The sequence below is a fragment of the Urocampus carinirostris genome, chromosome 1 (genome assembly GCF_059441175.1).
Source record: "Urocampus carinirostris isolate Australia breed hairy pipefish chromosome 1, RoL_Ucar_1.0, whole genome shotgun sequence".
In the NCBI taxonomy this organism is placed as follows: domain Eukaryota; kingdom Metazoa; phylum Chordata; class Actinopteri; order Syngnathiformes; family Syngnathidae; genus Urocampus; species Urocampus carinirostris.
Genome location: NC_142349.1, coordinates 53574218 through 53599700, shown reverse-complemented (window position 1 = coordinate 53599700; position 25483 = coordinate 53574218). Strand labels below are relative to the sequence as shown.

Genomic DNA, 25483 nt, shown 5'->3' with positions numbered 1-25483 from the left:
AAAAGCTTACAGCACCTGGTATTCCCAGGAGGTCTCCCATCCAAGTACTAACCAGGCCCGACCCTGCTTAGCTTCCGAGATCGGACGAGATCGGGCGTGTTCATGGTAGTATGGCCGTAAGCGAAAGAAGAGGGAGAATTTTCAGTATTTATAATCAACACCGCGGAAATTGCAACGCCACTGTTTGCCAAGAGGGGTAGCCATTTATAGAACAACAGGGGTTTAATATGTGCATAATTCTTCATTTATTTGTTTTGCAAACAGGTTGTGAAAGAATGCAAATCCGTCCAAAAGGGGCTGCTCCGAGGCCAGAAAAAATACCAAAAAGTTTGCTGGAAGTAAAAAGCTTACAGCACCTGGTATTCCCAGGCGGTCTCCCATCCAAGTACTAACCAGGCCCGACCCTGCTTAGCTTCCGAGATCGGACGAGATCGGGCGTGTTCAGGGTAGTATGGCCGTAAGCGAGAGAAGAGGGTGAATTTTCAGTATTTATAATCAACACCGCGGATGTTGCAACCCCACTGTTTGCCAAGAGGGGTAGCCATTTGGTAGGGGGCCGCTTTGAGACTGGGAGGTCGGTGATTCGCGCCCCGGCCGAGTCATTCCTAAGACTTAAAAAGTGGTCGGCGGCGCCCTCTGTTGGCTGCGGCTGCATCGGCTCGCTACAACGGGTCAGGTGCAATCGACATTTCGTTCTGTGTACATTGTTACACAGAATGACAATACAAGGAAATTATTATTATTATTATTATTATAAAACAACAGGGGTTTAATATGTGCATAATTCTTCATTTATTTGTTTTGCAAACAGGTTGTGAAAGAATGCAAATCCGTCCAAAAGGGGCTGCTCCGAGGCCAGAAAAAATACCAAAAAGTTTGCTGGAAGTAAAAAGCTTACAGCACCTGGTATTCCCAGGCGGTCTCCCATCCAAGTACTAACCAGGCCCGACCCTGCTTAGCTTCCGAGATCGGACGAGATCGGGCGTGTTCAGGGTAGTATGGCCGTAAGCGAAAGAAGAGGGTGGATTTTCACTATTTATAATCAACACCGCGGAAGTTGCAACCCCACTGTTTGCCAAGAGGGGTAGCCATTTATAAAACAACAGGGGTTTAATATGTGCGTAATTCTTCATTTATTTGTTTTGCAAACAGGTTGTGAAAGAATGCAAATCCGTCCAAAAGGGGCTTCTCCGAAGCCAGAAAAAATACCAAAAAGCTTGCTGGAAGTAAAAAGCTTACAGCACCTGGTATTCCCAGGCGGTCTCCCATCCAAGTACTAACCAGGCCCGACCCTGCTTAGCTTCCGAGATCGGACGAGATCGGGCGTGTTCAGGGTAGTATGGCCGTAAGCGAAAGAAGAGGGTGAATTTTCAGTATTTATAATCAACACCGCGGAAGTTGCAACTCCACTGTTTGCCAAGAGGGGTAGCAATTTATAGAACAACAGGGGTTTAATATGTGCGTAATTCTTCATTTATTTGTTTTGCAAACAGGTTGTGAAAGAATGCAAATCCGTCCAAAAGGGGCTGCTCCGAGGCCAGAAAAAATACCAAAAAGTTTGCTAAAAGTAAAAAGCTTACAGCACCTGGTATTCCCAGGCGGTCTCCCATTCAAGTACTAACCAGGCCCGACCCTGCTTAGCTTCCGAGATCGGGCGTGTTCAGGGTAGTATGGCCGTAAGCGAAAGAAGAGGGAGAATTTTTAGTATTTATAATTACACCACGGAAGTTGCAACGCCACTGTGTGCCAAGAGGGGTAGCAAATTATAAAACAACAGTGGTTTAATATGTGTGTAATTCTTCATTTATCTGTTTTGCAAAAAGGTTGTGAAAGAATGCAAATCCGTCCAAAAGGGGCTGCTCCGAGGCCAGAAAAAATACCAAAAAGTTTGCTGGAAGTAAAAAGCTTACAGCACCTGGTATTCCCAGGCGGTCTCCCATCCAAGTACTAACCAGGCCCGACCCTGCTTAGCTTCCGAGATCGGGCGTGTTCAGGGTAGTATGGCCGTAAGCGAAAGAAGAGGGTGAATTTTCAGTATTTATAATCAACACCGCGGAAGTTGCAACTCCACTGTTTGCCAAGAGGGGTAGCAATTTATAGAACAACAGGGGTTTAATATGTGCGTAATTCTTCATTTATTTGTTTTGCAAACAGGTTGTGAAAGAATGCAAATCCGTCCAAAAGGGGCTGCTCCGAGGCCAGAAAAAATACCAAAAAGTTTGCTGGAAGTAAAAAGCTTACAGCACCTGGTATTCCCAGGCGGTCTCCCATCCAAGTACTAACCAGGCCCGACCCTGCTTAGCTTCCGAGATCGGACGAGATCGGGCGTGTTCAGGGTAGTATGGCCGTAAGCGAAAGAAGAGGGTGAATTTTCAGTATTTATAATCAACACCGCGGAAGTTGCAACTCCACTGTTTGCCAAGAGGGGTAGCAATTTATAGAACAACAGGGGTTTAATATGTGCGTAATTCTTCATTTATTTGTTTTGCAAACAGGTTGTGAAAGAATGCAAATCCGTCCAAAAGGGGCTGCTCCGAGGCCAGAAAAAATACCAAAAAGTTTGCTGGAAGTAAAAAGCTTACAGCACCTGGTATTCCCAGGCGGTGTCCCATCCAAGTACTAACCAGGCCCGACCCTGCTTAGCTTCCGAGATCGGACGAGATCGGGCGTGTTCAGGGTAGTATGGCCGTAAGCGAATGAGGTGAATTTTCAGTATTTATAATCAACACCGCGGAAGTTGCAACTCCACTGTTTGCCAAGAGGGGTAGCAATTTATAGAACAACAGGGGTTTAATATGTGCGTAATTCTTCATTTATTTGTTTTGCAAACAGGTTGTGAAAGAATGCAAATCCGTCCAAAAGGGGCTGCTCCGAGGCCATAAAAAATACCAAAAAGTTTGCTGGAAGTAAAAAGCTTACAGCACCTGGTATTCCCAGGCGGTCTCCCATCCAAGTACTAACCAGGCCCGACCCTGCTTAGCTTCCGAGATCAGACGAGATCGGGCGTGTTCAGGGTAGTATGGCCGTAAGCGAGAGAAGGGGGTGAATTTTCAGTATTTATAATCAACACCGCGGAAGTTGCAACTCCACTGTTTGCCAAGAGGGGTAGCAAATTATAAAACAACAGTGGTTTAATATGTGTGTAATTCTTCATTTATTTGTTTTGCAAAAAGGTTGTGAAAGAATGCAAATCCGTCCAAAAGGGGCTGCTCCGAGGCCAGAAAAAATACCAAAAAGCTTGCTGGAAGTAAAAAGCTTACAGCGCCTGGTATTCCCAGGCGGTCTCCCATCCAAGTACTAACCAGGCCCGACCCTGCTTGCTTCCGAGATCGGACGAGATCGGGCGTGTTCAGGGTAGTATGGCCGTAAGCGAAAGAAGAGGGTGGATTTTCAGTATTTATAATCAACACCGCGGAAGTTGCAACTCCACTGTGTGCCAAGAGGGGTAGCAAATTATAAAACAACAATGGTTTAATATGTTCGTATTTCTTCATTTATTTGTTTTGCAAAAAGGTTGTGAAAGAATGCAAATCCGTCCAAAAGGGGCTGCTCCGAGGCCAGAAAAAATACCAAAAAGTTTGCTGGAAGTAAAAAGCTTACAGCACCTGGTATTCCCAGGCGGTCTCCCATCCAAGTACTAACCAGGCCCGACTCTGCTTAGCTTCCGAGATCGGACGAGATCGGGCGTGTTCAGGGTAGTATGGCCGTAAGCGAGAGAAGAGGGTGAATTTTCAGTATTTATAATCAACACCGCGGAAGTTGCAACCCCACTGTTTGCCAAGAGGGGTAGCAAATTATAAAACAACAATGGTTTAATATGTTCGTATTTCTTCATTTATTTGTTTTGCAAAAAGGTTGTGAAAGAATGCAAATCCGTCCAAAAGGGGCTGCTCCGAGGCCAGAAAAAATACCAAAAAGTTTGCTGGAAGTAAAAAGCTTACAGCACCTGGTATTCCCAGGCGGTCTCCCATCCAAGTACTAACCAGGCCCGACCCTGCTTAGCTTCCGAGATCGGACGAGATCGGGCGTGTTCAGGGTAGTATGGCCGTAAGCGAGAGAAGAGGGTGAATTTTCAGTATTTATAATCAACACCGCGGATGTTGCAACCCCACTGTTTGCCAAGAGGGGTAGCAAATTATAAAACAACAATGGTTTAATATGTTCGTATTTCTTCATTTATTTGTTTTGCAAAAAGGTTGTGAAAGAATGCAAATCCGTCCAAAAGGGGCTGCTCCGAGGCCAGAAAAAATACCAAAAAGTTTGCTGGAAGTAAAAAGCTTACAGCACCTGGTATTCCCAGGCGGTCTCCCATCCAAGTACTAACCAGGCCCGACCCTGCTTAGCTTCCGAGATCGGGCGTGTTCAGGGTAGTATGGCCGTAAGCGAAAGAAGAGGGAGAATTTTTAGTATTTATAATTACACCACGGAAGTTGCAACGCCACTGTGTGCCAAGAGGGGTAGCAAATTATAAAACAACAGTGGTTTAATATGTGCGTAATTCTTCATTTATCTGTTTTGCAAAAAGGTTGTGAAAGAATGCAAATCCGTCCAAAAGGGGCTGCTCCGAGGCCAGAAAAAATACCAAAAAGTTTGCTGGAAGTAAAAAGCTTACAGCACCTGGTATTCCCAGGCGGTCTCCCATCCAAGTACTAACCAGGCCCGACCCTGCTTAGCTTCCGAGATCGGACGAGATCGGGCGTGTTCAGGGTAGTATGGCCGTAAGCGAGAGAAGGGGGTGAATTTTCAGTATTTATAATCAACACCGCGGAAGTTGCAACCCCACTGTTTGCCAAGAGGGGTAGCAAATTATAAAACAACAATGGTTTAATATGTTCGTATTTCTTCATTTATTTGTTTTGCAAAAAGGTTGTGAAAGAATGCAAATCCGTCCAAAAGGGGCTGCTCCGAGGCCAGAAAAAATACCAAAAAGTTTGCTGGAAGTAAAATGCTTACAGCACCGGGTATTCCCAGGCGGTCTCCCATCCAAGTACTAACCAGGCCCGACCCTGCTTAGCTTCCGAGATCGGACGAGATCGGGCGTGTTCAGGGTAGTATGGCCGTAAGCGAAAGAAGAGGGTGAATTTTCAGTATTTATAATCAACACTGCGGAAGTTGCAACGCCACTGTTTGCCAAGAGGGGTAGCCATTTATAAAACAACAGGGGTTTAATATGTGTGTAATTCTTCATTTATTTGTTTTGCAAACAGGTTGTGAAAGAATGCAAATCCGTCCAAAAGGGGCTGCTCCGAGGCCAGAAAAAATACCAAAAAGTTTGCTGGAAGTAAAAAGCTTACAGCACCTGGTATTCCCAGGCGGTCTCCCATCCAAGTACTAACCAGGCCCGACCCTGCTTAGCTTCCGAGATCGGGCGTGTTCAGGGTAGTATGGCCGTAAGCGAAAGAAGAGGGTGGATTTTCACTATTTATAATCAACACCGCGGAAGTTGCAACTCCACTGTTTGCCAAGAGGGGTAGCCATTTATAAAACAACAGGGGTTTAATATGTGTGTAATTCTTCATTTATTTGTTTTGCAAAAAGGTTGTGAAAGAATGCAAATCCGTCCAAAAGGGGCTGCTCCGAGGCCAGAAAAAATACCAAAAAGCTTGCTGGAAGTAAAAAGCTTACAGCACCTGGTATTCCCAGGCGGTCTCCCATCCAAGTACTAACCAGGCCCGACCCTGCTTAGCTTCCGAGATCGGGCGTGTTCAGGGTAGTATGGCCGTAAGCGAAAGAAGAGGGTGAATTTTCAGTATTTATAATCAACACCGTGGAAGTTGCAACTCCACTGTTTGCCAAGAGGGGTAGCCATTTATAAAACAACAGGGGTTTAATATGTGTGTAATTCTTCATTTATTTGTTTTGCAAACAGGTTGTGAAAGAATGCAAATCCGTCCAAAAGGGGCTGCTCCGAGGCCAGAAAAAATACCAAAAAGCTTGCTGGAAGTAAAAAGCTTACAGCACCTGGTATTCCCAGGCGGTCTCCCATCCAAGTACTAAACAGGCCCGACCCTGCTTAGCTTCCGAGATCGGACGAGATCGGGCGTGTTCAGGGTAGTATGGCCGTAAGCGAAAGAAGAGGGTGAATTTTCAGTATTTATAATCAACACCGCGGAAGTTGCAACCCCACTGTTTGCCAAGAGGGGTAGCCATTTATAGAACAACAGGGGTTTAATATGTGCGTATTTCTTCATTTATTTGTTTTGCAAAAAGGTTGTGAAAGAATGCAAATCCGTCCAAAAGGGGCTGCTCCGAGGCCAGAAAAAATACCAAAAAGTTTGCTGGAATTAAAAAGCTTACAGCACCTGGTATTCCCAGGCGGTCTCCCATCCAAGTACTAACCAGGCCCGACCCTGCTTAGCTTCCGAGATCGGACGAGATTTTTTTTTTTTTTTTTTTTCTTTATTCATATAAAAATACACATTTACAATACTCGTTTTGCAAAGGTTGTCCTAAAAACATTCAGGTTAAACATTTACAGTGCAGGCAGCCGTTATCACAAGAAAAAAACATTATTTAGTTAGTTCAAACAGGCACATTGATTACATCACATCTGGTAAAATTATTCTTACACCCTCCCAAGTTATTTGCACAAAAGGATTAGTAAGAACAAATATTTTGTTAAAAACCTCTAAAATTCCGTTATTATTAAAATAGACATACAGTGCTTCCATTATTCTTTTCAATTTGCTTTCAAACAGTTTGCATATATCCAGTTTCCGTCCTTTATTCTTCAAAACCGTTCTTCTTACCCACACTGTATGCCTAGCCACTGACAAAACTATATTGAGTGCCTGGTTATTTTTTCCTTTTTTACCTTGTATCATCCCAAATAAAAACACCTTCTCCCAATTTTCATCAACATACTGCTCATTCTGTCCAAAACCTTTCGTCATTTCCTTAAGCACTGCGGTCAGTTTTTTCAGTTCTTCACAGTTAAAGAACATATGCTTTAAGCCCTCTTTCTCCTTCTTGCATATTTTGCATGTTTCATCCCTCGCAAGTCCCATCTTAAAAAGTCTCATTTCATTAAAAACACAGTTGTGGGCTAAAAGGAAATCAAAATTTTCTAACGAAGGGCATTTCAAACCGGTTCTGATGTTTCTCCACACATCTTTTGTGTTAAAATCTACAAACATCTTTTCCCAATAAGAATTTGCTCTCGGTTGTATAAAAGCCATTTCTCTAAAAACAGAATAGAAGTCTTTTAAAACAAGAGCACTAAAAGGTGTCCCTGTGTCCTTCATCTCTATTCTCATTGGACCTTCCTCTTGTTTCTTTTCATTTCTTTCTATAATTGTCCACCATTCTTTAGGAACTGCTTTTTTTATTGTCATGTACTCATTCCTGATTTTTTCTTCATTTCATTCGTCTACTGTTGCACCAATCTCGTCAATGAAAGCCTGAAATGGCAAGAATCCCGGTCTGACCTCGTACAAAAGATCTCTGATTTTTCGGAATCCTGCGTCAAACCAGTGCTTGTAAAAGTTCCCTCCTCCAATTCGTAAATTCGGATTTAAGAACAAGGGTTGATTTAAAATTTCTTCCTTTCCCTCCGGTTTAAAAACTACATGTCCTATAAAATCACTCCAAGCCCTTAAAACTTCCCTATAAAAGTCTGGGATGCCGTTTGTCATATATTCTTTTGTTTTCATCCACAAGGCTGAAGGCCCCATTTTAAAAGTTTTGTCTAAAAAGTATTCCAGAATTCGTGTCGATTCTTTGTCTCCCTCCCTCATGAAATTTTTAACAGTTTTTATTCTTAAAGCCTTCAGTCTTATGGATGGATCGAGCAATCCCAGACCGCCCTCCTCCACCCTTCCAATCAGAGTCTCATAGGCTATTTTAGCTGGCTTACCATCCCAAATAAAATCAGTCACATACTGCTTCAGAGTTTTAACTGTGGGTAATGGCAAACACTCTGATCCAAGGACACTCCATATTTTGGATAAAAACAGTGTATTAAACAACTAAAATTTTTCCCTTCAGAGTAAGACTTCTCCTTTTCCAAAATGCCAATCTATTTCTTATTTTCCCGATTGTCTCCTCCCACATCAGTTTCGTAGTTTCTTTTTCATTTGGTCCTATTCTCACCCCCAGAATTTTAAGGTTATCTTTTACTTCTTTAAAAGGCAGTGTCCTTGACAAGGCGGTTTGCTTTCCTAATTTTAAAATCTCAGTTTTGCCAACATTCATCCGAGCTCCTGAACCCCGGCTGTATATTTCTATGGCATCCAACGCTTTAAAAATGCTGTGCTCATCTTTTAAAATTAGGGTTGTGTCATCTGCATATTGATAAATTTTGGTTTCTGTGTTAAAATTCTTAAAACCTTCAATCTTTACCCCTTTTATTCCATTGTCAGCATTGATCGCAAGTCCTAAAGGTTCTGCAACCAAAGAGTAAAGTATTGCTGACAGTGGACAGCCCTGTCTTATTGACCTGGTTAAAGGAATAAAATCTGTTAAAAAACCATTGCATTTGACACAACTCTTGGCATCAGCGTAGAGACATCTCAGACACCGGATTATGTTTTCTCCAAAATCAAATCTTTCTAAAACCGCAAATAGAAAATCGTGCTCTACCCTATCAAACGCTTTTTCTAAGTCTGCATTAATTAAAAAGCCACTGACTCCTGCCTTCTCCATGTACCAGACTTTGTCCCTCACACCATTAACTGTGTCTGAGATGTTTCTGCCTATTACCGCATAAGCCTGGTTAGTTTGGATGACTGTTGGTAAGACCCGCTTCAGTCTGTTTGCCATTATCTTCGCCAAAATCTTGTAGTCACAATTTAAAAGGCTTATGGGTCTAAAATTCTGCAGCTCTTCCCTGTCCCCTTTCTTTTTATATATAATTTTAATTAAACCTCTTGACATCCTTGAGCTGAGAGCCCCTCCTTTCCACACTTCTTCATACATTTGTCTTAAAACAGGAACAAGAGAACCTTTAAAAACCTTGTAAAATTCACATGGTAAGCCATCCAGACCAGGACTCCTGCCGTTTTTCATCTCATCTATGGCTCTCTCTATTTCTTCACTATTGATGTCTCTATTGCACATTGTTTTATCTTCCTTACTTACTTTACTCTTAATATTATTCAATAAAAAATCTTTTGCACCCTCTTCCACACCTTGTTTTGAAAATAAGTTGGTATAGAATCTTTTTATTTCCTTTAAAATATTGTCCTTATCTGTCAATCTCTTTCCTTCTCCATTTTTAATACATTTAATTTCTTCCGTTTTCTGTCTGTTTTTTTCTAGTTCAAAAAAGAACTTTGTGCATCGTTCGCCTTCAATCATATATTTCGCTCTACTTCTTATCATAGCTCCCTGGAATTTCTCTTCTTCTATTTTTTGAAGTTCATCTTCTATCTCCATAATTTTATTCGTGTTTTCATTTTTCCCATCACTTTGTTTTAGTTCCTCTTCTAGTTCTTTTCGTAACTTTTCTTCTCTCCCCCTTTCCTGTCTTCTCAGTTTTTTACAAAACAAAATCGAATGTCTTTTAATATCATACTTTAGATTGTCCCACCATATTCCCAAGTTACTTTCATACTTTGTCATGTTCTTTATGCTGTTCACAATTATATTTTCTATTTCCATTTGATAAAAATTGTCTTTTAAGACTTTTGTATTTAAAATCCATACCCCCGGCCCCTTCTCTATTTTATTCAGATCTATATTAAAAACAATAAAGTCATGATCACTAAAATTACATCTTCTGTAGTAAATACTTTTAAAATTCTCCATAAAACTACTTTTTGCCAAAACAATATCAATTCTGCTTTGCTTAATTTCATCTAAAACAATTTGTCTTCTGCTAAACTTTCTAACTCCTTTATTCCTTTCTCTCCATACATCTATTAAATCGAGTTCTTCCATTACCTGTATTAGTTCCTTTCTTCCCCTTTCTGCTCTAAAAACTATATTATCTGCCACATCTTCTTTCTGTAGTGCTATATTAAAATCCCCAGCAACCACAGTTTCCCCCCAAGCCTCGATTAGAACTTTTAATTTCATAAAAAATTCAACTTTCTCTTTCTCTTCATTCGGTGCATGTATGTTACAAACATTCATTTTCTCATTACCTTCTCCAACACTTATAGTTAGTATTTTTCCTTTTTTATCATTATATATTTCTGTTACTTCCTCAACCATATTCCTTTTAATTAAAAAAGCCACTCCTCTACCTCTTCCCTCACAATTATTAAATAAAACCTCCCCATCCCATCGTTTTCTAAAATCCTCCGCTATCACACTTGTCCAGTTCGTTTCTTGCAATAAAATAATATCATTTTTCTCAGTCTCTCTGATTAACTTCTGTAATTTTTCGGGATTCACCCCTCCCCTCATGTTTATTGAAATAAAATTCCACCCCATTGAACTAAATAAGTAGCAGTAAATAATCCAAGTCAGACAAAACATAAAAACCAACCATTACTATGTACCACCATCATCCTGTAAAACCTCAAATCTCCCTCCAGTTATTTCTATTTGTTTTGCCTTTCTTCTTCTCTCCTGTGCTTGTAATACCTTGTCCGTGTCAATACTTGGTTTTAACCTTTTCCTTTTGCTCATAAAATTGCCCAACTTGCTTAAAACGTCACAGTTACCTTTTTCAACTTCATCCGATGGTTTTTCTTTAATTAGTTCCATGTGCGTCTGGGTCTCCTCTTCTCTCTGCTCCCTCTCTCCCACCGCCTCGGCTCCAACCGCTCCAGTTAAAATCTCGATGTCCATGCCTGAGTCCTCGCGCTCTGAGGCCTGTTTTCCGGGGGGTTGAGCACAGGGGGGATCTTCTACAGGTGCCGGTTCCTGGGAGGGACCCTCATTCCCCTCCTTTGATGTCTCCATGTTTATCTCTGATTCGGTTTCTTCTCCCTCTTTCTCGGCAGAGGAAACACAAGTGCAGCGTGCGAGTGCACGGCAGCAGTCTGGGCATTTTGGAGCGTCGCATTCCCGGGCGTAGTGACCCTGCCGCGAGCACTCTCTGCACGTGAACTCCGGACACTCCCGCAGCACGTGACCAGGGTTCATGCACAACCGGCAGATTTTCACCTGCCGGTCGTGAATCACCCGGCAGTACAGGGGACCTTCCGGAGTCTCGAACCTGGTGGAGTACGGCAGGGAGGCTACATCTTTCGGGAATTTTACTTTAATGAATCTTGTTCCATCTTCAACGGACGTGCCCGGGTAGAAGCGCCGCCTCAATGGGAGGACGGGGTCCACTCTCCACCTCTACAGCTTTTCCAACACCTCTTCATCTGTTATGAATGGGGGCAGTTGTAGGAAGGAGACCATAACTTCGTTAACTTGTCGTCTTTTAGTCTGAATTAGAACCCCTTTGCATAAGAGACCCCCATCTAAAATTTCACATGCCTCCTCATTTTCCAACGTCGCTTCATATTGTTTATTTTGTGTAGACCGTAGCACCAGTAGCTTCCCCGTACCCACCATCTTCTCAATTTCTTTAATTAAGTCAATTGGTGTTATGTTTTCAATCTCCTCTGTTTCCAAAAGCATTGTCAGTTCTTTCAAATATTTTCTTTGTCTTAGCCCTTTCACATTCTCCATATCTTTTTTTGTTTCTTGCTTATTTCTCTTTTCTCCATCACGCATGTTATATTCCTTCTTTCTCCTCATGTCCAGTCCATCGTTCACTTTATCCGCATCATTCCTCTGTCCTTGTTCAGTCAAATCCATTGTTTTATTAATTAATCCGTTCATATTATTCTCATCCGCCTCAATTTCTTTCTCTTCACGCCGAGCTACTTTGTTAGAATCATTGTCCATATCTTTTTCCTTTGTGTCCAGTCCGATTTCATTCACAATTATCGACTTTTTAAATACCTTGTTTAGAGCGTAGTTCGTCGACGTTGTTGGTTTTTCATTGTCGAGTGCCACCTCATTCCTTCTATCAGTCCCCGGGGGCAGATCTACAACTCGCCTGCTCGCCTCCATTCCTTGATTGACGCCACGCTGTCCGTCCATTGTCCTCTCAAAAAAGGAGAGAACCAAAAAAAGGCTCCCCAGACAGACACCAAGTCCGCTGGGGACGCAAAAAACGAAAAAGTAGACAAATCAAAGCACTTAAGCTTTCAAATAAACCTTCAAAGTAAGAAAAACAAAGAATGGGGAGAGCCTTTCTCTCCCTACTGCAGCCGTCTACTCGCAATCACACACCTGCAAGTGGTTGCGTTCAGGGTAGTATGGCCGTAAGCAAAAGGGGGGGATTTTCAGTATTTATAATCAACACCGCGGAAGTTGCAACGCTACTGTTTGCCAAGAGGGGTAGCCATTTATAAAACAACAGGGGTTTAATATGTGTGTAATTCTTCATTTATTTGTTTTGCAAACAGGTTGTGAAATAATGCTGTATCCGTCCAAAAGGGGCTGCTCCGAGGCCAGAAAAAATACCAAAAAGTTTGCTGGAAGTAAAAAGCTTACAGCACCTGGTATTCCCAGGCGGTCTCCCATCCAAGTACTAACCAGGCCCGACCCTGCTTAGCTTCCGAGATCGGACGAGATCGGGCGTGTTCAGGGTAGTATGGCCGTAAGCGAGAGAAAAGGGTGAATTTTCAGTATTTATAATCAACACCGCGGAAGTTGCAACGCCACTGTTTGCCAAGAGGGGTAGCCATTTATAAAACAACAGTGGTTTAATATGTGCGTATTTCTTCATTTATTTGTTTTGCAAAAAGGTTGTGAAAGAATGCAAATCCGTCCAAAAGGGGCTGCTCCGAGGCCAGAAAAAATACCAAAAACTTTGCTGGAAGTAAAAAGCTTATGTAGTGGTAAATACACTTGCGTTTGTAGAATAGATTTGCATACATGTAGAAATGTAGAATAGATTTGCATACATGTAGAAATGTAGAATAGATTTGCATACATGTAGAAATTTAGAAAGACTTGCTTACAGTTGTGGGAAAAGGTCAGGTAGACATCCTTGAAGATACGCTTGGCGACATTAAGTTTCCTTGAAGATAGCGTGCAAGGGACGGGACGCTCTGTACTTGATACGTGATACAGGACCGCCTTTTGGGGTGTACTCAATCGAAGCCTAATCGTCACTACCAGCTTTAAATACATTGTCATGTTCCCAGCTCTCTGAGATCTTCATTGACGCATCAATAAAGTTGCATCTCCCTCCGAACGAGGCTGGCTCCTGTCCATTTTCCTTATCCACATATGAGAAGACTTTTCTCTCGATTATCGAACCTCCAATTTCTCCAACATTAAATGGCGCCTCAACGTGGATTGGCACTAATTAAAAAAAAAAAGAAAAGGGAGGAGGACTTCTCAGTGGAACTGTCTCAAAAAAGCGAGTGAGGTAAGGAAAGTTTTTTCTCTCCTTATTTCGGTTTGCTTGTCGAGATTCGTGGGAGGACGGGAGCCTGTGACGTCGGAGCTAAATTATGAAAATTCGTGCACGTGGATTTTCCGTCTATAGTCAGGCCCAAGTTCGGACGGATGAGATATGTAAACTGAGTTGAGATTTATTTTTTTGTCCCGGGAGTTCGGTGCTCAAAGAATCCTGTTTGTTTTGGGACATAGGCTGCTTGAAAACGGAAAAAGGCTATTTTACCTCGATAAAAGGTGCAGCGGCGTCGGTATTTGTATATTTATGATTGTCTTGAGATCTGTGTAAAGCTGTGATAAGACGTCATCATTTGCTGAAGTGACAGTTCGAGAGTAGACGATCTATATATGGTTAATACGGGGCATGTTTTATGTGTTTCCCTAGTCGATTGATGATTGGGAGTCGGACATGTAACCTTGCACTTAAGAAAAAGTGTGGTGCATGGAACCTCGCCATTTTCTACAATCTGAAAGGTTATACCGACGTTAGAAAAATGAGCAGTAATCAGATGTTGTATTATTAAGATATATCCGCATAGAAACAAGCGATACAAAGAATGTGTGAGAATTGCTGACATGTTTTCAGTCTGGGAGATGTCTCATTCGGAAATGTTGGTGTGTGTGCCAGCTGGCGATAATTGTGCGTGTGTCTCTCTGTCTGTGGATGTGTGTTCTGTTCGGTTCGGTTTCTCCCCCGGCCGCCTGAGTGAGAGTGCGCGGGTGATTTATACTTAACTGTTTTTTGTTTTTTTTTGTTTTGTTTGGCGTTGGGAGAGGAGTTAAGGACGCATGGATGAATGATGGAGTGACTGCTTATTCTACATTTTACGGTCTTGTATGTGCGTTAAAGTGTCTTGCTTTTTTGTGGGTTATTCTCGCCCCCACCGCTTACCCCCACCACTCTCCGTCTTTCCCTGTGTGAGTTGAGCTCAACCGTGTGTATTCCCGCTCCGATCACCCCCACCCCACCCCCGTCTTTCCCCCGTCTTTCGCTCCTTTACTGTATGGAAAATAAATAAAAGTGCAGGGATTACTTAATTCGTCAAGTGCTCCGTTTGCGTGTGGCCTTTTGATTTGTGAGATCTTGTTCCGATAAACGTGATAAGTAGAGTTTGGGTAAATTGAGGAAACAATTTGGCAAGCATTTTCAAAAGACAATGAGGAGCAGATTACTCGATCTTGAGGAAGACCATGAAAAATTTAAGAATTTAATTGCTAAGGTGATGTCTTCATGGTCATTTAACCTAGACTAAACATCCGAGTTTGTAAACATGACCGATTTAACAGGATTCAGAAGTCAGACGCACTGTTGAAAAAGGCTGAAGATGGACAGAAAAACAAGCAAAGAACAAACAAAGACGTTCACTCATCCGTTGTCTGCGCCGCTTGTCTACAGCAGGGTCGTGGGGACACTGGAGCACATCCAGGCTGTCCTCAAACAGTGAGCAGGGGGCAATCTGAACTGATTGCAGCCAGTTTCGAGAAGAAAGAGGTAGACAACTGGGCACCAAGGTCAGTGTGGCACTGATAAAGCTCATGGGCGCATTCCTACAGCGGATTACGAGTGGAACGTCACAATGGACTGAGCCAGACGGCCAAGGCCGTCGACGGGGCGGTGATAACGAACAACACGAGTCTGCATTGAATCACGCTAGAATCTTGTTGATTGACGTAGTGTTTACAAATCTGAGGAATATTGATACGTTTGGATTGTGAATTATTTTATTTTTAACACAGAAATACTGCTAAAATTGTATTTTGAATCTGCTTTCCAGAAAAACGGTGATGTGTCTCCAGATGCAGGAGCATCAGGAGGATTATTAAGGAGAATAGGTAACAGGGGAATACCTTTGACTTTATATCAGATACAAGTGCACAATTTAAAAATATTATGCAAGGGGGGGGTGTGAAATAGCTGGAGAAATAAGGGTGTAGGTCTCCGTATTTACAGGCCACGGTAGACGGAGAGAATAATAATAGGAAGGAGTAATAGGAATAATAGGAGCAGTGCCATCAAAAGATCTAGGTGCGGAAACAGTAATTAGGTTTTTGATTAGAGAAGTTATTCCGCGATTTGGCATACCGTCAGAAATAAGTTCGGATAACGGTGCGGCATTTGTTCAAAAGGTCGTGAAGGGCATCTTACAAAAACTACACATTAAACAACGGTTCGGTGAGGTTTATCAACAAAGTCAAGGGATGGTGGAAAAGAGTAAATGGAATATTAAAATCAAAGATAAACAAGATCTTTGTGAGTACTAGGCTCAACTGAGGGGATGCGCTACAGTTAGCGCTGATGAGTTATCGCATGCAAACTCATTGGATCACGCATTTAACACCGCATGAAATGCTAACAGGCAGACCAGCACCGCATCTGGGAGGTCCCTATAAGGGGCCGCCACTTGAGCAACTACAAAACACTACAAACTGAACTGAGAGACTGTATGAGACAATTGACGGCTGTCATCTACCGGCTGGTGAAGAGACAAGAGTCCAAGGTCGAACAACCATTTGAAAAGACGTCCCAGGGGATCTCGTCTACATCAAGGTTTCAACGAAAGTGGAACCATCCGAGGCGTGAGGGACCGTACACCGTCGTGAGGGCAACGCCGGCCGCAGTCCAGGTCGAGGGCAGCTCAAAATGGTACCATCTGAACCACTGTACCACGGCTCACGCTGCCACCGTCAACGAGACCAAGCAAGATCAACAGGGCAGTAACGTTAAAATTAGGAAAACAAGATGTGGATGACAAAGCTGTGTGTGATAATAAATTGTCTGATATGATTGTTACTAGGAGCAGAGCTCGAGAAATCGCAGCGGCGAATGGAAATTGCGGTTCCGAAAGTGCAACCGGAGATCCAAAAAGCGACGCTGCAGTTGCAGACCATGACGCATCCTAGAGACAGCGGCCCGGTTAAGTGTGACACTACTGTATAACATGCCAAAACGGTTGAGGATTTGGAAAGTACAAGTACATTTTACCTCATGAAGGGCTCAATGGCCCTGAGGTATGGAAGCTCGAAAGTACCATAATCAAAAATATTACAGGAAAAAAGAAAAAATGTGAGATATGACGAAAATGTGTAAAATATAATTTTTAGAATATGGTTTCATAAGAAACATGCACTCGAAATTTTTTAAAGGGACAGTGTGTATAAATTGACCCCAAGATGTCTTTGCACTGTGGAGTGCAACCAAAATAAAAGTGCTTAACAGGATGAATAGGAGAGTCACAGTGCCCACATAAGCACTATTTTTCACTGCCTCTAGGTGATGCTCATGTTATGTTATGGAAAACTCCAGTAACTCCAGTTTACAGTCACGTAGTCACACCAGCAGTCCCTGTTTTGGATGCAAATTGCTAAAAATACTTTATAAGAAAGCTTTTTTTGGTTTGAACAAATTTATTGACACTAATATTAAAATAAAACAATCATGACAATCACAACAGCAATCAAGCACATTCATAATATTATGTTCCAATATGATGTTATTACCAGCAAACACATAGTGAGGATTTGAACAACCCTTCTCGAAAATCCTATTAGCAATCAAACATATTCACAATTTCATTAATTAAACGATTTAGGTTCACTATCAAGACATTTCTAATAAAAACTCGCGGGAAAAAACCTTAACCGAGAACGAACGTTTTATCCAGAAGCTGTAACAAAGAAACTCAAACGTTTTGATTGGGTAAGTGTTAGGAACTATAAACAGGACATGCGCATTTTACTCCATTGCCCAGCGCCTGTGCTAAAAGTAAATACGTAAGTATCTTCAGTTGTAGGAATTTTTGACATTTTCACAAAATAACTTGGCTTGCATCAGGTTTTGAATCAATAATTTGAGACAAAATGACAGACAAAATGAGCCTCAGCACTCATAAGTGACGGCGGGAGGGAGTCGAATTTTAAGTCACTCAACACTCAAAACGTCACACAGTGAAAATTAAAATCGCTGAATGAAAGTACCGTAGAAATACTACGACAGTAATACGGTAATAGAGAAATGCCCCTAGAGGTATACTAAACAATATCACAAAACTAACGATTCAATATAGTACTTTAAAACAGAGACATAGTACACTACATCAATTAAAAATAAATAACTACAGAACTAAATACCAAGTTAAGTGCAAGAAGGGCATTTATGAGCTGGCTCTCGTCAATAAATTGAGGAAAAAGCAGTTTTGTCTAATGAAAAAGACTGACTTAACCAATTACCGACAACAATGACGTAATCTCGAAGCGACGAGATCTCATTAGCTAAGATCGGCGTGCAGAAGAATAAAAACTCATACAGCAAAACCAAAGTAACGATGATGTAATGCGTTGAATCTTTGTTAAAGAGGAATTAAATGATAATGACAATTTAAAGGAAAAGTTTGCGTCCCCAGCATGAATGATGCATCTGGGACACAGGTACATGGTGAAATGAGAACACTGAGTGTATACAAGATAATTATACAGAATAGTTTAAAAAGAAAGAATGTTTAAATAACAAAACTAATCATCTCTCGTTGAATATGCGAATGGCAAAAGGGTAAGAATTTTTAAGACGTGTAGTTATGCTCCTAATAAAGCAAGGGCGAGTAAAACAAAGAAGACGACTGGAGACCGTCCATAATTTCAGTGTCCATCTTTTCGTTGGTTATAAATGGACAAATTCAAAAGAGGCGTAATACGTAAAAGGATTGTTTCCTTAGTTTTTCTCATATTCAATAATAGATTACTAGTGGTATGAATGATTTCGAATTATCAAAGATTGAAAGAAGTTTGAAAATGACGACGTATTATCACAGGGAGGAAAATTCGAGACTAGAAATCATTAATAACGTAGCTGAAGCTATTTCAGTCACTGAATGAAATATTTCTTTTAAAAAGAAAAGAAAAAGAAAAACAAAGGGAACTAAGACAATTGCGTAAAAACGAAGATTGTTGCGCGGAATAAAAGATTAAGATAGTAATATAAAATAAATACGATTCAACAAGATAATTCATAAGTGACAAGTAGGTATTGCTTTATATCGAATCAACAATAAGAGATTATGATTACAGAGGGATGAAAAGACAATTAGAAATTTTTGACATTGAGTTCGAGTTGGCAGTTTTTTAGGACAATTGATTCCACACTGAATTTTTTAGAATGAGTGTTACGTTCGACAAATGATTAATAAATGCGAAACAATAGCTGACTTATGGTTTGGTTAAGTTAAAATGAAACATTGTCTATGGAAAAGAGCATTTTTTTTAGAAGACAATGAGAAAAAGATTGATCAATCCTGGAAAGGATTAAAGGAATTAAAAATAACGGATTAATGGATTTCGAGACATATCATGGTGATTTAAAAATATAACTGCATGGGAAATGAATGGAAATTAATTAAACTAAGATAATGTCTACTAGTACTTAAATTTAGAGAAAAATTTAGAAATTGAATAACCTGGCTAATTCACTAAAACAGGGGTGTCAAACTCATTTTAACTCGGGGGCCACACTAAAGAACAAACATTCTCTCGGGGGCCGGACTAGTACATTAGAGAGAAAGAAAATGAGAAAGTGCAAAAGAGAGGGCGAGAAAAAGAGAGAGGGTGGGACGAAAGAGAAAGACAGAAATCCATGGAGAAATAGAAAGAGAGAAGGAAAACAAGAAACTGAGGGAAAGAGAGGAGGGGAGAAAGAGAGAAGGGGAAAGAAAAAGATAGAGAAAGAGAGAAGGGGAAAGCAAAATAGAGAGAAAGAGAAAAAAAGAGAAAATGAAGAGAGAGCAAAATAAAGTAAAAAGACTGAGAGAAAAAGAGAGACGAGGGGAGTGAAAGAGAGATAATGGTTGAGAGAAAAAGGGAGGAAGAGAGAGAAAGAATATACAAGTACAGCGTTTGTGAGAGCCACCTGGCTTTGCCAACATCAAGTTGACATATTTCAACCTGCAGCTTGTTTTTCTCTTGCGCTTCACTGAGTGTTGTCGCGGGCCGGATTCAATCCCTTAGCGGGCCTGATCTGGCCCGCGGGCCGCCTTGTTTGACACCTGTGCACTAAAACATCTCAGTACGTAAGCACGATAAAACTTAACGAGACTCTAAGTGCCCCTGAATTCCACAAAAAAAAAAAAAAGTTAACCTAGTATATTGTTTTGCTTTAATTCTGAAAGAAAAGAAAAAAGAAACACTAAGACAAACATACAACATAAGTTATTTAAATAATAATAATTTGCTGAAAATTGGGTATGAAAAACTTGCGACAAAAATATGAAAAACAACACATTATGTAGTGTTTTTGGAGTTCCTCAGGGTCTGGGAAGGCACTACATATATGCGCATCATTTATGATGGAATGGAATATACCGTTACGGACATAGTTACAAAACGGGTTCACATATTGTAACTGACAATTAAAATTTGGCATGACACTCCATCTTCAGAGTTAGGTAAAGGAACGGAAAAGATAAGGTTATAGTTATAAGTAATACAATATTTACACAAAAATGTGCATGTAAAATGTTACATACAGTTGAGGTTTGTGTAATATGCATTTGGTGAAAAATAGTCATTGTAGTGCAAAAAAGTTGTCAGCATTGTGCAAAACATATAACAGTATTTTTATAGATGAGCTATAAAAATAAAAGGAAATTATTAAAAGGATCAATATCTAATTGAAGGCAAATAAACATAGACATAACATGTTGTTTTTCTTTAGAATAAGAAGATACGTACCACGCAATACATAAAATTGTATTATAGAAAAAGATGCTGAGCACAGGGGTAAACGAATTAATCAAATACATTTTTCCACAATTGGGTCAGAATTAAACCTCTAGGGTTTAATCCAGCCATTCATGTGCAGTAAACCAAAGGAGAACAAGAAATGGGATGGTAAAATATTACAATAATGTAAATCCTACTACAGAAATTCTATGAAATTACTAGAAAATGGAATATAGAGCTTGAAAACCGGGACATAGTATATGGTACGGCTATAATTCTAAAAAGACCAACTACAGAAATTCTGCAAGAATACTGCTACAAAACTACAACAGCATTAATACTAGCGCTACTAAAGAAATCCTGCAAAAATATAGCCTCAGGTGTACTACAACCTACTTCGAAAATATTACAGAATCTTATTTAATCTTATTTTGTAAATATTATAAGATACTACTGCAGGAATGGTTGAGTTAAGTGCAGAGCGGACCTGAACTCAATCGCTTAACGACCAGTTACTTCTATTCAGCAAAATTGTCCAACGCTTAGGGAATAAACAAAACAGCAACTGGCTTACAGGCAAACAGGAACTCAGACTAGGAATACTCATAAAACAGGCTTTTACTCAGAACGGGCAAGCCCTTAAGAAGGACACACGCAAATTAGACGGTCGCCACGGCGACCATGCTGGACATGACAGAAATACTACATACGTGCACAACTACAATAACACAGTTGTACCTCTACTTATACGTTTAATTGGTTCTAGAAGTAAATATGGAATGATGAAACTATTGTAAATCGAAACACATTATCAATTTGAATCAATTGGATTGAAACGGGATTAGTCCGCTCCGAAAGCAAACGAACCTTGTTGAATCAACTGCAATTGCCCTGAAGGTATGCTGGTGTTCAGTAGGGGTTCATACATATACACAAAATAGATAAACATGAAATAAATATAATGAAATGTGACATCATAACTGTAAATGGGAAAACCGGATGTGTCCCCAGGCTCGTGACGCCAAAAGTTTGCCCACCCTTGACTTAGAACCATTGTTTTTGGGACGATGGACTGGTGGTTAATTGCGCTTTTAATGACGGATTTCTTTTTAGGTTCTTTTTAAGGAGCAGAATGTTGGAAAAAAAATTTGAGCTGATTGTAGGCGATGATGAAATAGGTCGATAAATTCTCTATAGAGCGTGACGTCTCGTTTGGTTTCATGTTATAGTCATCATAGTTCCATTCCACTCCATTTAGTTATTAGTATCGATACGACGACACACACACACGCACACTGCTGTCGTCTTAAAAAAACTGAATCGTCTCTGCACCGCACAACACAGTGGCCACGATCACACTCTCAGTCCGCTCTTGGTGCCCATACTCAGTCATCCCTCTCCTCAGAGCGCCCTAAACCTTGCTTCCTTGATTGAGTAGAAGGACGTGTATAAATAGTGCAATTTGCGATAGAAGACAAGTTTGAATTACTGAAATTCCGAGTATTATGGGATGAGTCAGACGAAAGAGAAACGTGCAACCAGTCGGAGTGCCGATGGACTACCAGAAACCAAATGTGTTAACGACAGTACAGGCTAAAGTGACGGATAATATGCTAAACCTTAATGTGACGATACAGGCGAGAAGGGTACCGACACACCAAAGTCCAGAGAAACCTACACCCACGGCGAGGAAAACCATAACCCTAACTCGGTAGTTGTGTAGGCGCAAGGTCTCAATGTGCACTGACTTAATTTGACTAATTAACTTAAATTTTTGTGGGCCATCTGTCTTGTTTTATGTTTTATGTTTGTTCAATGTTGTAAGTGTTTGTATTCTTTCCTGTATTCTTATCTTTCTTGTCTTATATGGTTGTCCAGCGCTGGCGTTTAAGCGGCCCACGTAACTGAAAGGGTTAACAGAAAAATATCGAAGGAAAAGGAAAAAGGGAACAATACAGTGCTCATTGAGACGAGAAAAACGTTTTTTAAAGAGGAAGACGGTTTAAAATGTATTGTTTTAGATAGAACCGATAGCACGTCTCGTTAGGAATCGAAAACGTTCGTTTTTTTTAGAAATCGTTTTGAAGCTAAGGGTGTGCAACATAACGTTCGAGAGCCTATGGAGTTCCCAGAAAAATAAATGTTTTTTCAGTTGGAAAACGATGAATTTAGGGGTGAAAGGTCTAGAAAAATTATGTTTGGTTATTTTAGGTGCTTTAGATTATGTTAATGCCAGAATAACACCAAGAAAGGATAGAATAATAACAAAAAGAAAAAAGTTAACCTATTCCGGTTTTCAGTTCAAAATTGGAAAATTAAGGAATGTGAAGACGAGGAAAAATCCAATTGAGTGAATTGGAATGGAGTAATTTGAGAATGAAAAGCATTGTTATACGAAAGTAGTGGAATAGCGTGAGTAAATTCTTTCTTTTCATTGAATATGGAGGAAAAATTCATTGAGTCGAATAAAGATGAGTAAGATGAATCATTGTAGATCAATGCACGTCATTTTCACATTAAGTAGGTGAAGCTAAGATAGTAGATTGAATTGGTTTGGAAAGACAAAAAAATAAATAAATAAATAAATAAGTGAGATGGTTATATGTCAATTTCCCATTAAACTAGTGGGCTAAAAAGCATGTGTTAGAGGGCGTAGGAGAAGGGAAAGTTATGTGGAAAATGGATTGTTGGCAGAGCAAGTAAGGAAGTTACAAATACAGAAAGATAAAAGTTAGTAAAAGAAGGTAAAAAGGGGGAGAGATAGTAGGCATTGAGGAAAAGAGAAGAGGGGGACATGCAAGTGACAAGAGGAAGGAATGTAAAGGGGAAAAGGTAATTGAATGAAATATTTTTGTTGACAATTGGCCGCAGTAAAGAAAGCATATGTTCCGGGTAGACGTGTATAGCTAGATACCATCGGACAACCGAGAGGAATTCCAGAGGAATTTAAAGCTAGGAATGAAATTAAGTCTGGATTAGAATCGATATGTATCTGGATAACTCCGAATAAGAACGCAGAATGGATTATTTACATTTATTACAACCAGCAACGTTTTATTAATTACACTAACGAGGCCTTTAGTGCAATAGGAGAACAGTTACATGAGACATCTAGGATGGCCTGGCAGAATCGTCAGGCCCTCGATTTTCTCTTAGCCAGTAAAGGAGGCGTGTGTCATATGATAAAGGAGGAATGCTGTACTTATATACCTTTAAACACAGCCGAAGCAGGAAGCTTCACAAAAGCACTGTCGAAGATTCGTGAGTTGAGCAATGAAGTGACAGTAAATACTGTAAAGAACAGTATCTCTTTTGATTGGTTCTCGTCTACATTTGGGTACTGGGGTGGTATGTTAGCGAAGGGGGAAATTTTTGTACTAACTGTCGTAATAATTATGTGTTTGTTGTGTTTCTGTGCCATACCTATTCTTGAAAGAGGAATGCTTAAGACTTTTGGAGAACAAATGACAGTAGTGGCTAATGCTAGGGTGGCAGAAGCTCAATTAGCACAGTTAGTGATTGAATATCCAAGCTTATTCCTGAGTGAGGAGGAACAGATGACTCAACTAAATTCAACACCTTGAATTTTATCTGGCAACATTAACAGTCAGTCTACATTACATTAAATAATGGAGCATCTGCGGAAAGAGACACAAATGATGATCTGCACTAATAGCAATATCAAGTAGCACTAGTGTTAATCACGCAAAACACTATATAGCGCTAGGAATAACCGCCACAAATATATTGATTTCCAATTGTGATTCTTTTGTTGGTATGTCACACTGCCGGGGAACAGGCTGCTGTCTGTGATGGTCAGGATGCATCGTCGCTTCCGGGTTTTTGGCAGCATGGAAACTGAGCGTGATGCCTGCTGGGATGAACACTCACTCCAACATCTGACTTCATGAGACCCGTTGACGAATACGACAGTGCATGGTCTTCAAATTGTTCACGGGGGTCAGGCCAAAGGCCAATGTGTACACTGTATCACTATCCAGTCATGCACTCATCTTGAAATGTATCGACGACTGTTACCAAAAATTTGTTATCACTTATCAGTTCATTTATTCATTTACCTTTATCACGTACCTATCAACCGTCGACGGTCTACGTGTATAATCCAGTATGTACGGATAAAGATAAATGAAGGGGGGGTTAGTGCATGGGTCAGATGTTTGGAGTGTTGGGGTTTTTTGTAAATGAAACATGAACAATGAAAGTTAGAATGATCACAGCAGGCTGACCGCCAGAATTTTATTTTATTTTCGATTCGCGTAAACTCTGTCCGTGTATTGATGTCTATGATTTGTAATACTTTACCACTACCCTGTATTCATTTTTGATTTTAATTTCTGTTCAGAATGGGAGTATAAAATCCCAATGGGGGGATATGTTGTGGTAAATACACTTGCATTTGTAGAATAGATTTGCATACATGTAGAAATGTAGAATAGATTTGCATACATGTAGAAATGTAGAATAGATTTGCATACATGTAGAAATTTAGAAAGACTTGCTTACAGTTGTGGGAAAAGGTCGGGTAGACATCCTTGAAGATACGCTTGGCGACATTAAGTTTCCTTGAAGATAGCGTGCAAGGGACGGGACGCTCTGTACTTGATACGTGATACAGGACCGCCTTTTGGGGTGTACTCAATCGAAGCCTAATCGTCACTACCAGCTTTAAATACATTGTCATGTTCCCAGCTCTCTGAGATCTTCATTGACGCATCAATAAAGTTGTATCTCCCTCCACGAGGCTGGCTCCTGTCCATTTTCCTTATCCACATATGAGAAGACTTTTCTCTCGATTATCGAACCTCCAATTTCTCCAACACTTACAGCACCTGGTATTCCCAGGCGGTCTCCCATCCAAGTACTAAACAGGCCCGACCCTGCTTAGCTTCCGAGATCGGACGAGATCGGGCGTGTTCAGGGTAGTATGGCCGTAAGTGTTAGGTTCATGTCCCCAACATTTTTAATAAAACGCTCTGTAATAAAAGAAGACATAGAGAATCGGTTATTTAGAATTAGTTACTTTATTAATCATCATATTGAGAGCCCCGGAGATCGAGCTGTTACGGATCTCCGCCTCGCTTGCTCGCTAGCTGGGCTCTGAAGAAATCTCGGCTCTGGCTCTGAGAGTCTCCTCGAAAAACCTCCCTTCTAATATTCAGTTTTTGCCTTTGCTACGTAGAGTTGATTAGTCTTCTTTCGAAGGTCTGCTTTCCATCCAATGATGACAGGTGACCTTGGTCCTGGGAAACTCCTTTTTCCCAGGCTCTTTGGTGAAAAACAATCTTGAGTTATGGCATGAAGAGGTCATAGGTCAGGGTACATCCGTTGGTATGTGAGAACAAAACACAGTCTGTAAAAACACAACTCATGGCCCTGGAGTTTAGTTTACGGGCTGAGA

At 40.6% G+C, this 25483-nt stretch overlaps 15 non-coding genes and 5 pseudogenes across 15 annotated transcripts; all 20 read right to left on the bottom strand.

Moving 5' to 3' along the window:
• Positions 1-3: 3 nt before the first annotated feature.
• LOC148375745 (5S ribosomal RNA) lies at positions 4-122 on the bottom strand. Its single transcript, XR_015847522.1, has one exon. It is a non-coding gene; the product is annotated as a 5S ribosomal RNA (ribosomal RNA).
• A 222-nt stretch (positions 123-344) lies between these two features.
• LOC148375744 (5S ribosomal RNA) lies at positions 345-463 on the bottom strand. Its single transcript, XR_015849191.1, has one exon. It is a non-coding gene; the product is annotated as a 5S ribosomal RNA (ribosomal RNA).
• Positions 464-891: 428 nt separating this feature from the next.
• LOC148375743 (5S ribosomal RNA) lies at positions 892-1010 on the bottom strand. Its single transcript, XR_015849190.1, has one exon. It is a non-coding gene; the product is annotated as a 5S ribosomal RNA (ribosomal RNA).
• A 222-nt stretch (positions 1011-1232) lies between these two features.
• Positions 1233-1351, bottom strand: LOC148375742 (5S ribosomal RNA). The gene has a single exon (XR_015849189.1). It is a non-coding gene; the product is annotated as a 5S ribosomal RNA (ribosomal RNA).
• Positions 1352-1573: 222 nt separating this feature from the next.
• On the bottom strand, positions 1574-1682 carry LOC148375741 (5S ribosomal RNA; annotated as a pseudogene).
• A 221-nt stretch (positions 1683-1903) lies between these two features.
• LOC148375740 (5S ribosomal RNA) lies at positions 1904-2012 on the bottom strand (annotated as a pseudogene).
• A 222-nt stretch (positions 2013-2234) lies between these two features.
• Positions 2235-2353, bottom strand: LOC148375739 (5S ribosomal RNA). Its single transcript, XR_015849188.1, has one exon. It is a non-coding gene; the product is annotated as a 5S ribosomal RNA (ribosomal RNA).
• A 222-nt stretch (positions 2354-2575) lies between these two features.
• LOC148375738 (5S ribosomal RNA) lies at positions 2576-2694 on the bottom strand. The gene has a single exon (XR_015847370.1). It is a non-coding gene; the product is annotated as a 5S ribosomal RNA (ribosomal RNA).
• Positions 2695-2912: 218 nt separating this feature from the next.
• Positions 2913-3031, bottom strand: LOC148375737 (5S ribosomal RNA). Its single transcript, XR_015847277.1, has one exon. It is a non-coding gene; the product is annotated as a 5S ribosomal RNA (ribosomal RNA).
• A 222-nt stretch (positions 3032-3253) lies between these two features.
• LOC148375736 (5S ribosomal RNA) lies at positions 3254-3371 on the bottom strand. The gene has a single exon (XR_015848075.1). It is a non-coding gene; the product is annotated as a 5S ribosomal RNA (ribosomal RNA).
• Positions 3372-3593: 222 nt separating this feature from the next.
• On the bottom strand, positions 3594-3712 carry LOC148375735 (5S ribosomal RNA). Its single transcript, XR_015847567.1, has one exon. It is a non-coding gene; the product is annotated as a 5S ribosomal RNA (ribosomal RNA).
• A 222-nt stretch (positions 3713-3934) lies between these two features.
• LOC148375734 (5S ribosomal RNA) lies at positions 3935-4053 on the bottom strand. The gene has a single exon (XR_015849187.1). It is a non-coding gene; the product is annotated as a 5S ribosomal RNA (ribosomal RNA).
• A 222-nt stretch (positions 4054-4275) lies between these two features.
• LOC148375733 (5S ribosomal RNA) lies at positions 4276-4384 on the bottom strand (annotated as a pseudogene).
• A 221-nt stretch (positions 4385-4605) lies between these two features.
• Positions 4606-4724, bottom strand: LOC148375732 (5S ribosomal RNA). The gene has a single exon (XR_015849186.1). It is a non-coding gene; the product is annotated as a 5S ribosomal RNA (ribosomal RNA).
• A 222-nt stretch (positions 4725-4946) lies between these two features.
• Positions 4947-5065, bottom strand: LOC148375731 (5S ribosomal RNA). The gene has a single exon (XR_015847402.1). It is a non-coding gene; the product is annotated as a 5S ribosomal RNA (ribosomal RNA).
• Positions 5066-5287: 222 nt separating this feature from the next.
• LOC148375730 (5S ribosomal RNA) lies at positions 5288-5396 on the bottom strand (annotated as a pseudogene).
• A 222-nt stretch (positions 5397-5618) lies between these two features.
• LOC148375729 (5S ribosomal RNA) lies at positions 5619-5727 on the bottom strand (annotated as a pseudogene).
• Positions 5728-5949: 222 nt separating this feature from the next.
• Positions 5950-6068, bottom strand: LOC148375728 (5S ribosomal RNA). Its single transcript, XR_015847467.1, has one exon. It is a non-coding gene; the product is annotated as a 5S ribosomal RNA (ribosomal RNA).
• Positions 6069-12437: 6369 nt separating this feature from the next.
• On the bottom strand, positions 12438-12556 carry LOC148375727 (5S ribosomal RNA). Its single transcript, XR_015849185.1, has one exon. It is a non-coding gene; the product is annotated as a 5S ribosomal RNA (ribosomal RNA).
• A 12346-nt stretch (positions 12557-24902) lies between these two features.
• On the bottom strand, positions 24903-25021 carry LOC148375726 (5S ribosomal RNA). The gene has a single exon (XR_015847751.1). It is a non-coding gene; the product is annotated as a 5S ribosomal RNA (ribosomal RNA).
• Positions 25022-25483: the final 462 nt, after the last annotated feature.